General features: G+C 36.3%; 1 protein-coding gene across 1 annotated transcript in view; it reads left to right on the top strand.

Moving 5' to 3' along the window:
- Positions 1-654: 654 nt before the first annotated feature.
- Positions 655-14,712, top strand: part of LOC102757521 (5-hydroxytryptamine receptor 2C-like) — a 236,327-nt gene continuing 222,269 nt past the window's right edge. The window contains exon 1 of the mRNA XM_006763688.2: positions 655-722. The gene's annotated coding sequence lies outside the window, so the exon portion shown is untranslated. The remainder of the gene's footprint in view (positions 723-14,712) is intronic.

The following is a 14,712-nucleotide window of genomic DNA, read 5'->3' as shown; positions in this document are numbered from 1 at the left end:
ATTTATGGTAACCTCATTTTCCAGAAGTTGTTGTTTCAACTTAAAATAATCTTTATACCAACTCTGCGGCTCTGAGTGGGTTCCCACAGCTTTATATTTTGAGAAAATCTTTGTATTTAAAACTTTTTGGTTATGTTTTATGTGCTTTGGGAAACATTTTATGATGAACACATGTTAAATATTAATGTGGTTACACCTAATTTATTTTTCCTACTGCATGAATGTCGCTGGCTAATATGTTTTGTTTTCACATCCCCAAATGTATAATGTCAATAGACACTTTAAAAATAATTGGTACTGAAATGGTGATTCAGATGTTATTTCCCCTTCTAGCTTCTAAAATTGTTTCAATACCTATTGGTAAATACCATTTAAGTACTTCTGGTCTGCAATTATTTTATACAAAATAATGTTTTCTCTTAATATCAGATTTAGAATTTTGCGGATTCTTTTATAATACTTAACTGGTATTTCATTTCCACTTTAACTGAAGGTCTGACACTGACATAAATGAGACTGTCTTTGTTCAGGTACTTATGGTTATCAGCCTCATTACTTTTCAGTTATGCTTTATATGTAAATAGTGTAAATTGTTATCCTAAATAGCACCTTACTGATAGAGTTCTTATTGTATTTTTTTAAATGTTTGCTTTTAGGGTTATCAACCAATCAATATCCACGAGCATCTAAAGGCCAACCATCACCATCCTTCAAAAATAATTGTAAGTATACCCATACACATATCTCAGGACTCCTATTTTGCAATAATATCAACCATTATATTTAAGGTGTTCCTATTATTTTGCTAATATAGACCTACTTTTGAACCAGGAAAACATTTGCCATTAATGATTTACAATATTTGAAGGATATTATTTAATGCAACCTAAAAAATCTCAGGCTCATTTATTACCAAATAATGTGTTAAACAGACACCTTTGACAAAGCATTTAACCACTATCCTGACTTTATATGAAATAAATATAAAATAAGATAGCATAAATAAGAACAATTAAGTTAATGAAGACAAAATGTGAATGTTCAGTTTTCTCCTTCAGAAACAAACTCATATCCAAGATTGGGGCATAGGAAATTCAGCTATTGTTTTCCTATTATAAATTTTAGAAAGCAAAGCTCTTAAAACTACTCTTCATAAATGGTCCTAAAAAATCTCCGGAGTAGTAGGTAAGACTTAGAAAACTGTTTCTCAAAAAGAGGGTATCAAGTTATAAATGCTGAACAACACTGATCCAGAGAACTGACAACTTTGCATTTTGTAGGCTTCCTGAGCATGATATTACAAGTTAGGCAAGGTGGTCAATATCAAATCCCAGATGGCACAGGGAATACTTAATTAAATCCCTGAAAGTTCTTAGAGTCATCCTATCTAATAAAAGAGTAATATACAAATTTACCATCTCTCCAACACAAAAGATGGCTGCCCCCATGTGGTCAAAGATGGCCACCACAGATGGCCAGCAGGGGAGGGCAGTTGGGAGGGACCAGGCCTGAAAGGGAGGGTAGTTGGGGGTGACCAGGGCTGCAGGGATGGGCAGTTGGGGGCAACCAGGCTGGCAGGGGAGGGCAGTTGGGGGCAACCAGGCTGACAGTGGAGGGCAGTTAGGGATGACCAGGCCTGCAGGGAGGGCAATTGGGGGCAACATCAGGCTTGCAGGGGAGAGCAATTGGGGGCGACCATGCCTGCAGGGGAGGACAGCTGGGGGCAACCAGGCTGGCAGGGGAGGGCAGTTGGGGGCAACCAGGCTGACAGTGGAGGGCAGTTAGGGATGACCAGGCCTGCAGGGAGGGCAATTGGGGGCGACCAGGCCTGTAAGGGAGCGTAGTTAGGGGAAAGCAGGCCAGCAGGGGAGAGCAGTTAGGGGTGACTGGGCCAGCAGGGAAGGGCAGTTAGGGGTGACCAGGTTGGCAGAGGAGTGCTGTTAGGACAATCGGGCCGGCAGGGGAGCAGTTAGGCATCAATCAAGCTGGCAGGGGAATGGTTAGGGGGTGATCAGGCTGGAAGGCAGAAGCAGTTAGGGGCAATCAGGCATGCAGGCGAATGGTTGGGAGACAGCAATCCTGCACTGTGAGAGGGATGTCCGACTGCCCTTTTAGGCCTGATCTTGGTTGGCAGTCGGACATCCCTTGAGGGGTCTCAGATTGGAGAGGGTGCAGGCTGGGCTGAGGGACACACCCCCTCGCATGAATTTCATGCACTGGGCCTCCAGTATACATATATTTAATACTACAAAAATGTTTTTAGAATGATACTGCTGAGAAAAGAACTGATAAGATCATAGAGGTTAATTTATTTTGACAGTAAAATTTTAAGAGGCTTTTTTAGTATAAAATTACTATATACTCATTATATAAAAGATTAAACAATCAAAAATAAAGGAGAAAGTGGAAGTCTATCAAAATTGGAGAGAGGTTAGGGACGGAATAGACTTGGGAATGTCTGTTATACACATTATTAATGATTAAAAAATAAAAGAAAAAAGTGATTTTACATCAAGACAGTTGCATTAAAATCGCTGCATTATAATATAGCCATTATAATGTTAGGATGGCCAGCATCAAATTGCCCTGCTATGTTGTTTATTGACTCACCATTTAAGATGATGACAAAGGTTACACTTCCTTTGTTTAATATGTATTGAAAAAGTTCATGATGTTATAGGCAGCTTTCCATGGAGGAAAAAATGAAATTCAGAAAGTGTAAAATGTACAATTTTAAAGAGCCCCAGTAGCTGTTCTGAGCATGCACAGGAAGCCACTCATTGTAAGTCTGTGAAGATCTCAGTTTGCCTGCAGATGTTTTCACTGCATTTGTGAAACAAGTTAACGTGGACATGAAGGTAAGTTCACACTCTCCGGCTTTCAACAGTGTTCATACAAGGCCATCCCACTTATATCAGTGGCATAGTAATCCCTGCCTCGTAGGAAAAACCAAAGTCAGCTTTAGTAGAATATGAAAACCAATTTCCTCTTTAGTATCTTCCTTTCAGCACTATCTATCCTTACCATATTGTCTCCATAACGATTGCTCCTCGCTCTTCTCCCAGGCCTGTGCACCCCTCTTTACACACAGGCCTGTTGACACCTTGCTCTTACCCACCTGCTAATCGGAGAATATTTGATACACAAATTCATCCCAACGGGGCAAATACCTAACAAGCCTATCCCATCCAGAGAGAGACACATTTTAACATTGAAAATGTGGCTCCAGCCATTGAATTCCCTGATGGGCTGAAAGGAAAAATATGCCCCAAATCTCATCATGTAAGTTTGTAAGGCTGTTCTTTCTTCACTTCTCCACAAGGCTGGCATCTCCAGGGTGTTTTAGTGACATGAAAAATTTACGCACAGAGTATACTTAATGTAAATGTTAGAAATTGGTTATTAATGGTGAATAATTACTAATGGCATTGAATGTGTTCATTTTCACTCTACCAAGAGCTTTATTATAATGGCTATACGTCTACAACCTGAAATTCTTCAAGTGTTTAAAATGTGGGTTCCTGGTGATTTCTGTGGCTATTTTAAACTATGTAAGATTCCATTGATCGTAAAAAAGAAAAGTCAGTTGACCTGATTGGTTTTTAGCTATCACTCAAACTTAGTAATACCTTTCCTTAAGCCCTAACGTTACCTATGCTACTATGATATATATATATAGTGAGTGATATCCCCACAAAGTAATAACTAAGGTAATGCATTCACTGTCTCCTGTGAAAATGATCACTTGGACAGCTGTGCTCCTCCTGAGCTGGATAAGGTTTGTAATATCAGTAAGTATTAAAGGTAAATGTTATTTTTTTCCCTGTAAAATCCTATTTAAAGCTTCTTCACAGAGAAGACTGATGTAATGAAGAAATGTTGAACATACATCGCCTTTACAATGCCATGGCGGGATTTATACTTGTCACTCTCTTAACACCTATATTAACAAAATTTTATCTTTCTATCTTTTATTTATGTGGCTTTGTGTTACTACAAATAAATACAGCTTTACTTAACAGGATTTTGGGTCAATATGAGTTCTCTGATATATACCTGAGTATATCAGAGTTCTTTAGGTTACTAAATTAGTTTTAGACATAGATGCTAATGGAACTCAAATATTACCTACATTGATAGACTTTTCCCTTATTTCACTTTGCAGTGCATTTTAGTTCATTTCTTTCTTCACAAATATTTTAATTTCTTGGTTTTAATTAAAAGTAAATATATTTTATTGCTGTTCAACTCTTTGTTTGGTTAAAGTAAATAATACGTAATCAAAGCTCCCAAAAGGTATACAGAATTTGTGTTAAGTAGTATCATACTTAATATCATAGTGTGTTCTGTGCAGAGTATATGCCTTTTATATCACCTATAGGAACTAACAATGTCTTGCAAATAATACATATTTAATAACATATTCAATATTAGTTCAATAAAACTATGAACTAAAAATGATAAAATAATTGCACCTCTAGAAGAAAGGTACCCAGTCTGGCATGCTTTTTAGTAAATGAATATATATACACAGATTTAAAGCATAGAAAAATCTGAAACTTAATAAGATAATTTCACATTTCTCATTTTTTTTACTCTTATTAATATTCTAAAAATTTAAGTGGTCCTCTATAATAATCAATTGAACTCTAAAACATGGCATTAACTAAGTACCTAATGACATTTTTATTGGATTCAATAATCTAATTGAGCCAACTAATTTCTTGAAAACTATGTGCTGTACATATCTTTCACTCTGAGTAGTTTGCACCAAAATCCAACAAGGTCGACAATATAGTTTGGAAGGCATGCATTCTAAAATAGTTCAACTTTTCAAAATAAGTGAAAATTACTTTATTTTGGAAAGGTAAGTAGTCAAATAGCTACAAAGTAGAGTTACGTGTCCATCCATACTAGATAACAGTAAAATAATTGTCTGTGTATGCTTTTTGTTTTTAACCATATGCCTTTCAAAAATATGCTTGTACTTTTAAATTATACTTTTCAAAGCATTTATATCGCTTTAAATATAAAATATGGGTATGACTTAAGTAACTGCAGCAAGTAAATCAGCACGTCGTATAGTGGATATCATGATCAAAGAGTTTATGATATAAACAATACTGTTTTTGTTTCACTCTTTAAAAATATTTATTAGTCTTACGTTTAGTACATATTGCTCTAATTAAAAAAAAAAAAAACAATAGCCCAGCCCCAGCTGATGTGGCTTGGTTGGTTGGACCGTCCCCCAGTACACTGAAAGGTCACGGGTTTAGTTCCTGGTCAGGCCACATGCTTAGGTTGCAGTTTCGATCTCTGGTCGGGCATGTACAGGAGGCAACCTATCGATATTTCATTCTCATATCAATATTTCCCTCTGTCTGTCCGTCTCTCTCTTCCCCTCTCTCTCTCAAAAAAATCAACGAATATGTCCTTAGGTCAGAATAAAAAAATAGCCCATATCTTTTAAATAACATACAGATATTTTAATGGCTTGGAAAATTTTACATGTTGTGTGAAATGAATATTTCCCTATTCTATCTCATTTCATTCTTATTTAAAAATTATTTTCCCCTATCAAAAATAAATATATGGCTCAGACAAGTAATACATTGCATATATGAGCTTGCTAAAATGGCTTTATGAATTATTCCGTCTTTGTACATTTAGGTAGGGTTGTTTATTTAGCTTCCTCAAAACTATCTTTACTTATATCTTTAGAGATGCTAATATGCTAATATGAAAATCAAATCATATAATTGTGATATGTTCATTAAAAGTAAACATCAATTAACATCTATATATAATTAATTGCATTCCACTGAGTGTTCTCATTGACTTCATAGGGTTTAGATTATATGAAAACATGTTATCAACGTGTTGCAAGTTTCTTAGCCTCACTGGTAACGAGTCATTTAATTAGCTGGATCAAACCAGAAACTGTCAGTCATCCTTGAACATCTTTCTATCCCTTATGCCCCCAAACCAAATTCATCACTAACTTCCGTCAGCTTTACTTCCTAAACATTTTCACTCCATTTCCACTCTCTTCATACCAGTTTGGCTTTCCGTCATCTTTTTTCAGAGTCTGAAACAGCCTTCTAACTAATCGCCCCAATTACACATGTGCACTCTCAAATCCATCCTCCCAATTCTTACTGGTTTTAGAATAAATACCAAAACCTTTATCATGGTTTATGAAAGGCAGCCTGGTCTGGCCCCTATCTACCTCATCAGTAGCATAGTTTACCCTTTCCCCCCACCCTCCACATGAATGCTTCAGCTACACTGTCTACTGTCAGTTCCTTGAACACATCATGCTCTCTCCTCTGTTGCGAATACTTCCTTGCAATTCCTACCTCTCCTGACACTTGCATCACCAGTTAACTCCTATTAAACCTCCAGAGCACAACCTAAGAGATATTTCTCCTGGGAACAGGGACACCTTTCTAACCGCCCCCTCCCCCCCCAAACCTCCAAGACTAGGTCAACTTCTTTTGTTATACGCCCTCATAGATAAGACTGTGTGACTTTCCTCATAGCACTGATCGCAGTTTATAATTATACATTTATGTTTGTGATTAGTTGGGGACTGCCACTTCCTCCACTAGATGTGAACTCCATGAGATCAGGGACGGTATTTGCTTTTGCTTAATATTGCATTCTTAGCATCTAGCACATTGCCTAGCATATGGTTCAGTAAATATTCATTTCACTGAATAACTGAATAAATAAATAGGTTCTACCTATTAAAAAGTCATTTGTGTGACTTTTGAGATGGTTAATATGTGGTTGTTCAATTGCAGAGGATATTTTCCTACTCCCCACCAAGTGGTAGCTGTAAATATTGCAGCCTGCTCAAACATTAGAGGCCTGAGTTACTAAGACCTTAACAAAGGGTTGCAGACGTGAGCTATCAACTTACTGTGACAGCAGTAAAAGTATTGTCAAGACTTTAAATGTAACATTAGCTATGCAAGCAGTTGACACATATAGATGCCTAGTTTGAATTGTTGAGCAGTCCAACAGGGATTTTGATAGCTTTTTCTTGGCCTGTTTCATGCACCAAGAACTTCATAGGCAGGTAACCAAATCATATCACTGCTATGCATTATGAAACAAGCAGATTCAAAATTGTGAAAACTGAATTATAGCACAACCTATAAAGTATTTAGGATCATTGCTAAAGGGGCTTATGTTTCACGCTTAAAAATAGAATATAGCCCTACCTGGTTTGGCTCAGTGGATAGAACGTCAGCCTGCAGACTGAAGGGTCCCAGGTTTGATTCCAGGCAAGGGCACATGCCCGGGTTGCAGGCTCGATCCCCAGTGGGGGATGTGCAGGAAGCAGCCAATCAATGATTCTCTCTCATCATTGATATTTCTAGCTCTCTCCCTTTCCCTTCCTCTCTGAAATCAATAAAAATATTTAAAAAAATATAACATATATAATATAGTGTAAATATATGACTATATGGACTACATAGCATAGATATGAATATAATTGAAGTGTGATGTTACTGAATGAATACATTGCTAAGTGATAACAATTTTAGTTCATATTTCCTCTTGGCAAATATAAAAAGATGAATGAATCTTTCTTATTTCTGCTTTAATGTGATATTGTACTTTTTTAAAAATATATTTTTATTAATTTCAGAGAGGAAGAAAGAGGGAGAGAGAGATAGAAACATCAATGATGAGAGAGAATTATTGATTGGCTGCCTCCTGCACGCCCCCCATTGGGGATCGAGCCTGCAACCCAGGCATGTGCCCTTGACCAGAATCGAACCTAGGACCCTTTAGTCTGCAGGTCAACACTCTATCCACTGAACCAAACCAGCTAGGGCTGTACTTTATTTTTAGTACAATGAATTACATTGTGTTATTTTGCAATGACCCAGATGTGTCCTAAATCACATATCTTCCATAACTCTTACATTTTAATATCCTGGTCATGTTTCTATTTTTTTTTACCTGTTAAAATATTGACAAACAATTTTAAGACAACACAATGAGTGCTAGAACAACGTTCCTCAAACCTATTGTGTATAGAATCATCTGGGGATACTGTTCAGATGTTGATATTAATTCAGTAGGTCCAGGGATGGGCTGGAGACTTTGTGTTATTAACAAGCTCCCAGGTGATGTTAGGCTGTCAGCCCACGGAGTACACTTGGAGCAGCAAGGTAAAGAAGCAGAGGTCGACAAACTTTCTGTAAAGAGCCAGATAGTAAATATTTTGATGTTGTGGACCATGTAGTCTTTCCCAACTACTTAGCTTTGGACTTATAGCATGAAGTCAGCCATAGGCAACATATAAATGAGTGGGTGTGGCTGAGGTCCAAGAACTCTATAAACACTGAAATTCAAGCTCCATACAATTTTTACATAGTATGATATATTATTCATCTTTTGATTTTTGCCAATCATATAAAAATGTAAACACCATTCATAGCTCATATGCCATCCAAAGACAGTCTGGAGTTTGCTGACCACTATGCTAGAGCATAAAATATCAATGGCCAACTTTGCCAGAGGCGGGAGGTGTGTGATGAGAGAAGTAGGCGCTGAGGGAAAGATTGCAGTTGAGCTAGCGGTTGAGGAAGTAAAGCTTTTCTGAAGAGAAAAGTGGCAAATAGTGAAAGATATAGGCAAACAGCAGCAACTTCGTGTTGTCCAAACTGAAAGCATAGGAATGTGGTATAATAGCCTTTCTGTTATGAGTTTATTCATTTTCAGGGAGAAATTTTACCCTGAGAAATATGTCTCTTTTTTATCAAATATTTTAGACTTTGAGAGCATAAATAATATTTTATATACCTATATATCATGGACATTTACATTTATAAGACAATATTGACATGGAAAATAAAAAGTGTTAAAAAAAAAAGAACTAGCCTTTCTGGTTTGAGAAAGCTTGAATGAAATGTGGATTCCTTATACGCATATTTAAATGGTTTCAAAATTTAATGAGTTGTGGTGTCAGTTGAGCATACAAATGAGAAGTGGGGGGTGCTTCCACATTTCTGCTGAGAGGCAGAAAGAGAATAGAAATGATTGGGGGGGGGCAGGAAAAATACATTTGGAAGGTCAGGACTCTCTGCACGTGACTGCAGACTGTTCTCCTGTGAAAGCTTTGTGGAAGCATTTATATCAATGATCAGGGTTTGAAATTCATTGACGAGAAGTGAGATGAGTATCACAGAGCTGGGCAGAGCAAGGCAATCAAGCCACTTGTCCCTTGTTACAAAGCACACAGCAGCCTAAAAAAGAAACTAAGAACTGAAGATTGAAGATTAAAAAGATGGTCTCTACAAATGTTTCAGCATCTAACAGACTTTGCTGATGAGCTACAGAGAAGGCATACATGCTGAGGAGTAAAATGAGCACAGGTTTTTTTTTTTTTTTTAGAAGATGGTTCTATTATTTCTCTGGAAGTGGCCTTGGAGTGAGATGATGGAATATTATAAAAAACATCAGAGTTGGGAATTGTGAAAGAAGAAATATCAAATACAAATTTCACTCAATCTCAATACATTTGGAATGTTCTTCTACTAATTCTCTTTACATTTTCTAACTCATCCTTTTGAAAAGGACTTTGTCTAGTTCTTTTGGAGTAGTGTATGTGTCATTGGAATGCTGGAAAATGAATTACGATTTTCTGAAAACTTATACACAAGGGATTTCAGGAATTTTTTTTTTTTTAGTTCTCCAAACAATCTAATAAATGGGAATTTATGGCCACCACTTATTTACCCAGATCTCCCCGCAAATAGGGAATGCATATACCAGTAACTGTGCTTGAGTCAGAGCCCACAGGTAAAAAAATGGGAGGGAGAACAAAGGGAGAGTTTCCACTTTTCCACAATCGAAGGAAAGCTAAAATTTTGGTCAGAAAATTTTAGGTGATTTTTACATACTGACAAACCATGAGGGGAAAAGCAGCATGATTTTATTAATGGAAATTAGGAAGAATAGCAAATGTAGATATGGGAAATTATAAGCTTTTGTTTTGTTTTGACTATTCAAAGGACCTGTAGCAAGGTTTCTTATTAAATGAGGAGACATGATGTATATAGTTGCAATATAAACTATCATTTATTGAACATCTACTCAATGCTAGGCAATGTGCTGAAAATTATATAAATTATTCCATTTAATTTTTACATTCCAAATGAAAGTGGTTATTATTACCCATACTTAACATGTGAGGCCTCCAAGGTGTAAGTGAATTATCCAGGTTCCCTGGGTCCTATGGGCTTGCCAAAGAAAAACTGCTATTGTGTAAATCTTGTAATATTAAATACCTAGTACATATCAGATGCTAAACAAAAGTTAGCTATTGTTGTTTTCTTGCTATTATTGTCACTAGCATTGTTGCCATTTACTTAACTCCTCAAAGCCTTATTTACAGCAATCACAACATGGAAGTCAGTACAAAATAAGTTTGTCAGAGGGATTGCATGAAGCAACCCACTTAACTTTGTGTCATATAGATGCCACTTAGTAAATGTCAAAACCCTATACATTTTCTCTTTTTTTAAAAAATATATAATTTTTATTGATTTCAGAGAGGAAGGGAGAGGGAGAGAGAGCTAGAAACACCAATGATGAGAGAGAATCATTGAATGGCTGCCTCCTGCACATCCCCTACTGGGGATCAAGCCCGCAACCCAGTCAGGTGCCCAGGACACTTCAGTCTGCAGGCCGATGCTCTATCCACTGAGCCATGTCAGGTAGGGCTAAATTTACTCTTGAAGAATGCTTTTTCTTTTCAAATAAGGCAAAATAAGCCCAGCTGGTGTTGCTCACTGGTTGAGTGTTGACCTATAAACCAGGAGGTCACGGTTTGATTCTCTGTCATGGCACATGCCCAGGTTTGTGGGATCAATCCCCACTAGGGGGCATGCAAGAGGCAGTGGTTCAGTGATTCTCATCATGGATGTTTCTATCTATCTCTCCCTCTCCCTTCTTCTCTGAATCAATAAAAAAAAATTTTAAATAAGGCAAAATGAATATTGATATTTTCTATTATTTAGTGGCATGCCCCTGCATAATGAACTTGACAGTTTAATTTCTGAAAACAAGGTTTGGCTAGGAAAAACATGACTGGCTTAAGTGCCTGGAAACGGGAGGGTAAAAGAGATTATGGCTGAAATACTCAGCATATACTTCAAAGTTTCTGAGTTTGTTTTTTTCTGCCTCATCCATTATTTACTAAGGACTTAAATAGATATTTTTTAAGTATTCTTATATTTAATAAAATAATATTTTTATAATGGTATTAAAATATTATAATTCACTGGGAATATTTGTGCCCCCGTTCAAAAGTTGTATTTTAGTAGTTGAAGCAATGTTTATTAACAGTACGGAAGTGCTCCATAAATGTGTCCAATAAATGTTGGATGAAAGAGTGAATGAATGACTCATTTCCATTATTACTTATTATTTTCATATCTTTAGATTTCTGCAAAGAAAGCTTCCTTTAAATCAGCTATAAACTTATATCTGTAAATTCATTTTAAAAAAACACATCATGTTCCCCTGAATATAAGAGCACAAATTAATTAGTCTTTATTATATTTTATTTTAAAATTATATTTAAAATTGATCTTGGTTACCTTCAAGTCTAACACACCCTCTTTAAATTGTTTGCTCATTGATGCCTTTTTCCATTGAATATTCATTTTGATGACTTATGGCACGCCTCTTGCTTTTAAAGTGAAAGCCAAGCTTTTAGTTTACAGACAGATCTTTATGTTAGTGGCTAACAGTGACTTCTGATTCTGAAAGGAAAAAAAAAAGGACAAAGTACCTCTATTATTCCAAAGAAACCTGATATTACGTGTCTTCCCCAAATAGATTAAATAAAAGCAGAGCTAGAAAGTACATTACTTTTCTGGTAAGGACAAGATAGTCAAAGCAACTAGTTCTCCAGTTTGTTCCATTTCTAGAAAAGAACTTGGTGGAGGGCATTATAATTCACAGATATAAAGAAGACTTGAATTTTTCTGTGGAATTGAGTTTTTCAGGTATATAGGGAATTTTTCTGTTTTCTACTTCCATCATAGCCATCTGCCAGGTAGACAGCGCTTTCCGCATCTCTGATTTACCTGTCAATACAAACACATCATCTTCCTTCTACTAGAGATTTGCCTCTACTTTACTTCCTTTCTGATATTATTCTTTTGAAATTGATATATAATTGACATATAATATCAGACAGTATATTTTTAAAGAGAGTGATTATATGTGAAAAAATGTTTACTTGATAGGTTATCGCTAAAAAGATAGCTCAGGGAAGGAAACTATCAAGTCAAGGGGGAAAACAAATTAGGAAAAGGTAAGATCACTTTGTGTTGTAATGAAATAAAAGTAGTGGCCTCTGAACTCAATATTGAAGATGGAGTTGAATTTAGAATGTGGACAGAGTGAATGGTAAGGTGAGAATAACACGGAGATATAGTAAGAGGAATATGTTGATTAAGGGGTTTTGACAATATTTGTTGTAGCTCTTCCAAAGAAAAACTCCTGTAAGTACTTAGAAATATGGGACGGGAACTCTCATCTTTGTCTCACAGTTGTGATGCTTTGGTATCTTGCCCTCCAAATATAGCACTTGTAACAAGCATTCCCTACCACCAGGTGTCTACAGAAGTATGTCATGCAGGGGAGGTATCCTGTGTTTGGGACTCTGGTGTGGAGAAAGATTTTTCAAGTCACAACTTTTAAAATCTGATAATATATTTAATGTGATATCTCCTAGCTAGATAACCTTTTAGAGAAAGTTGAATTCAGTTGATCACTTCTCAATATTCATAAACCTAGGGAATTGATTTATGTGTTAGATTCCCAAGGGAAGCACCAAAGCAAATGAAAGAGAAGGAATCAATATCACTTGTATCTAGTTTCTCTGTACCCCCATGCTATAACCCATTATTTGTTCCAAGACAACTTTCTTTACTGTTACTTCTATCCAACTTTGAATTCTGCCATTTAAAAGCAAGTTTCTTAACTCTTTTCCCACAATTGGCTGGTTCAAATTTTCTATGGCAGAGTCATAGCTGTGAGAAGGGCTATTCACTGAATTAGATGAAGAAAAACGGATAGTAAGGCTCTCCAAAGCCTTCCAAGGAAGGTCAGTGGCAATTTGAATAGTAGCAGTTGGCAGAATATACATCCAGCAGCTCTGCCTTCATTATGCTTTATGATATCATGTTCCAGAGGACATAAAGTTCTTAGTTTATTTTCTGAGAAAATTATATAAATCCAAGATCATTATTTTTGACTCTTCAAATGAATAGGTAGTGCATTAAGTTTGCATTAGAACTAAAAATGATGTAATCTAGTTTTTAAAAAAGCAAACAATATTATTAACGTACTGAAATACCCCATCACAGGAAAGAATGCTGTTCATTGCTCTAAATTGCTCGGTTTCCACACAATTTGCTGTAAACATCTGACCAATAGAAGATTCCAGAACTAGCAGTTGATGGTGATACACCGAATTTCATCTTTTTTTCTTTCATTTGTGTCTCTGGAGGTTGTAATAAAAATGAGTGGTTATGTGGATAATATACTCTTAAATATTAGATTAATTAACCAAAATAATTATAGAGAACTGTAATGTGATCAACACTATGTCAGGAATTACTTGGGTTGCAGATAACTTTTGACCAAGATCTCTGACTTCTAGGTTTCTCATAATCTTATTAGTGCGATAAGATTAATTAACATAAAACAAAACCAAAACTGAAAGGCAGAATGTTACAAGGAGCCAAACAAAGTGTGTGCTCTGAGAAATACAAAGAGGGGAGGAATCAATGAAGCCTGCATTTCAGAGGGAGAGTCTTCAGGAAGTGACCTTATAAATTGGGATGAATTTTATATATATTTGTCATCATTATCTCTTCTATCTTATTAAGCAATCTATTTGCCATTTTACTTCCTGTATAGGCAGTCACCTCAGTATCTTAAACATGGTAGGCACTCCAAAAATATTTGCTGGTTGATATTTTTTGAGGATAGAGTAAAAGCAAGCACAGGAAAGACATTTTGCGGTCCTGTCATAGGTATATAAAGCCTGTATTGACTATGGATAGGATACCTTAGCATTAGACCATAGTGCCAATCTGAAAGTATAGCTTGTAGACTCGCTCCTTAGAGCGTGCAACAGCACCCAGAAGCTATCTCTCACAACACTGAGGAACAAAAGTAAAAATCTGAATGTCTTTTGGGTTCTGAAAACAATTTTAGGTCACTGGTCTGAATCAATTAGCCATGACTTTTAATATCAAGATTTTATAATGCCAGTAGGTGACTTTTCATATTTATATCTGCAAAATAGTCTGCACCTTCAAGAGAGTATCTATACTCTAACTCAGTGGTTCTCAACCTTCCTAATGCCGCGACCCTTTAATACAGTTCCTCACGTTGTGGTGACCCCCAACCATAAAATTATTTTCATTACTACTTCATAACTGTAATTTTGCTACTGTTATGAATCATAATGTAAATATCTGATATGCAGGAGGTATTATCATTGTTACAAATTGAACATAATTAAAGCATAGTGATTAATCACAAAAACAACATGTAATTATATATGCGTTTTCCAATGGTCTCAGGCGAACCCTGTGAAAGGGTCTTTCGACCCCCAAAGGGGTCGCGACCCACAGGTTGAGAACCGCTGCTCTCAGCTCAGACACT

This window comes from Myotis davidii, unplaced genomic scaffold (genome assembly GCF_000327345.1).
Source record: "Myotis davidii unplaced genomic scaffold, ASM32734v1 scaffold2339, whole genome shotgun sequence".
NCBI lineage: Eukaryota > Metazoa > Chordata > Mammalia > Chiroptera > Vespertilionidae > Myotis > Myotis davidii.
The sequence above is the reverse complement of the archived record's forward strand: the minus strand, read 5'-3'. Positions and strand labels throughout refer to the sequence as shown.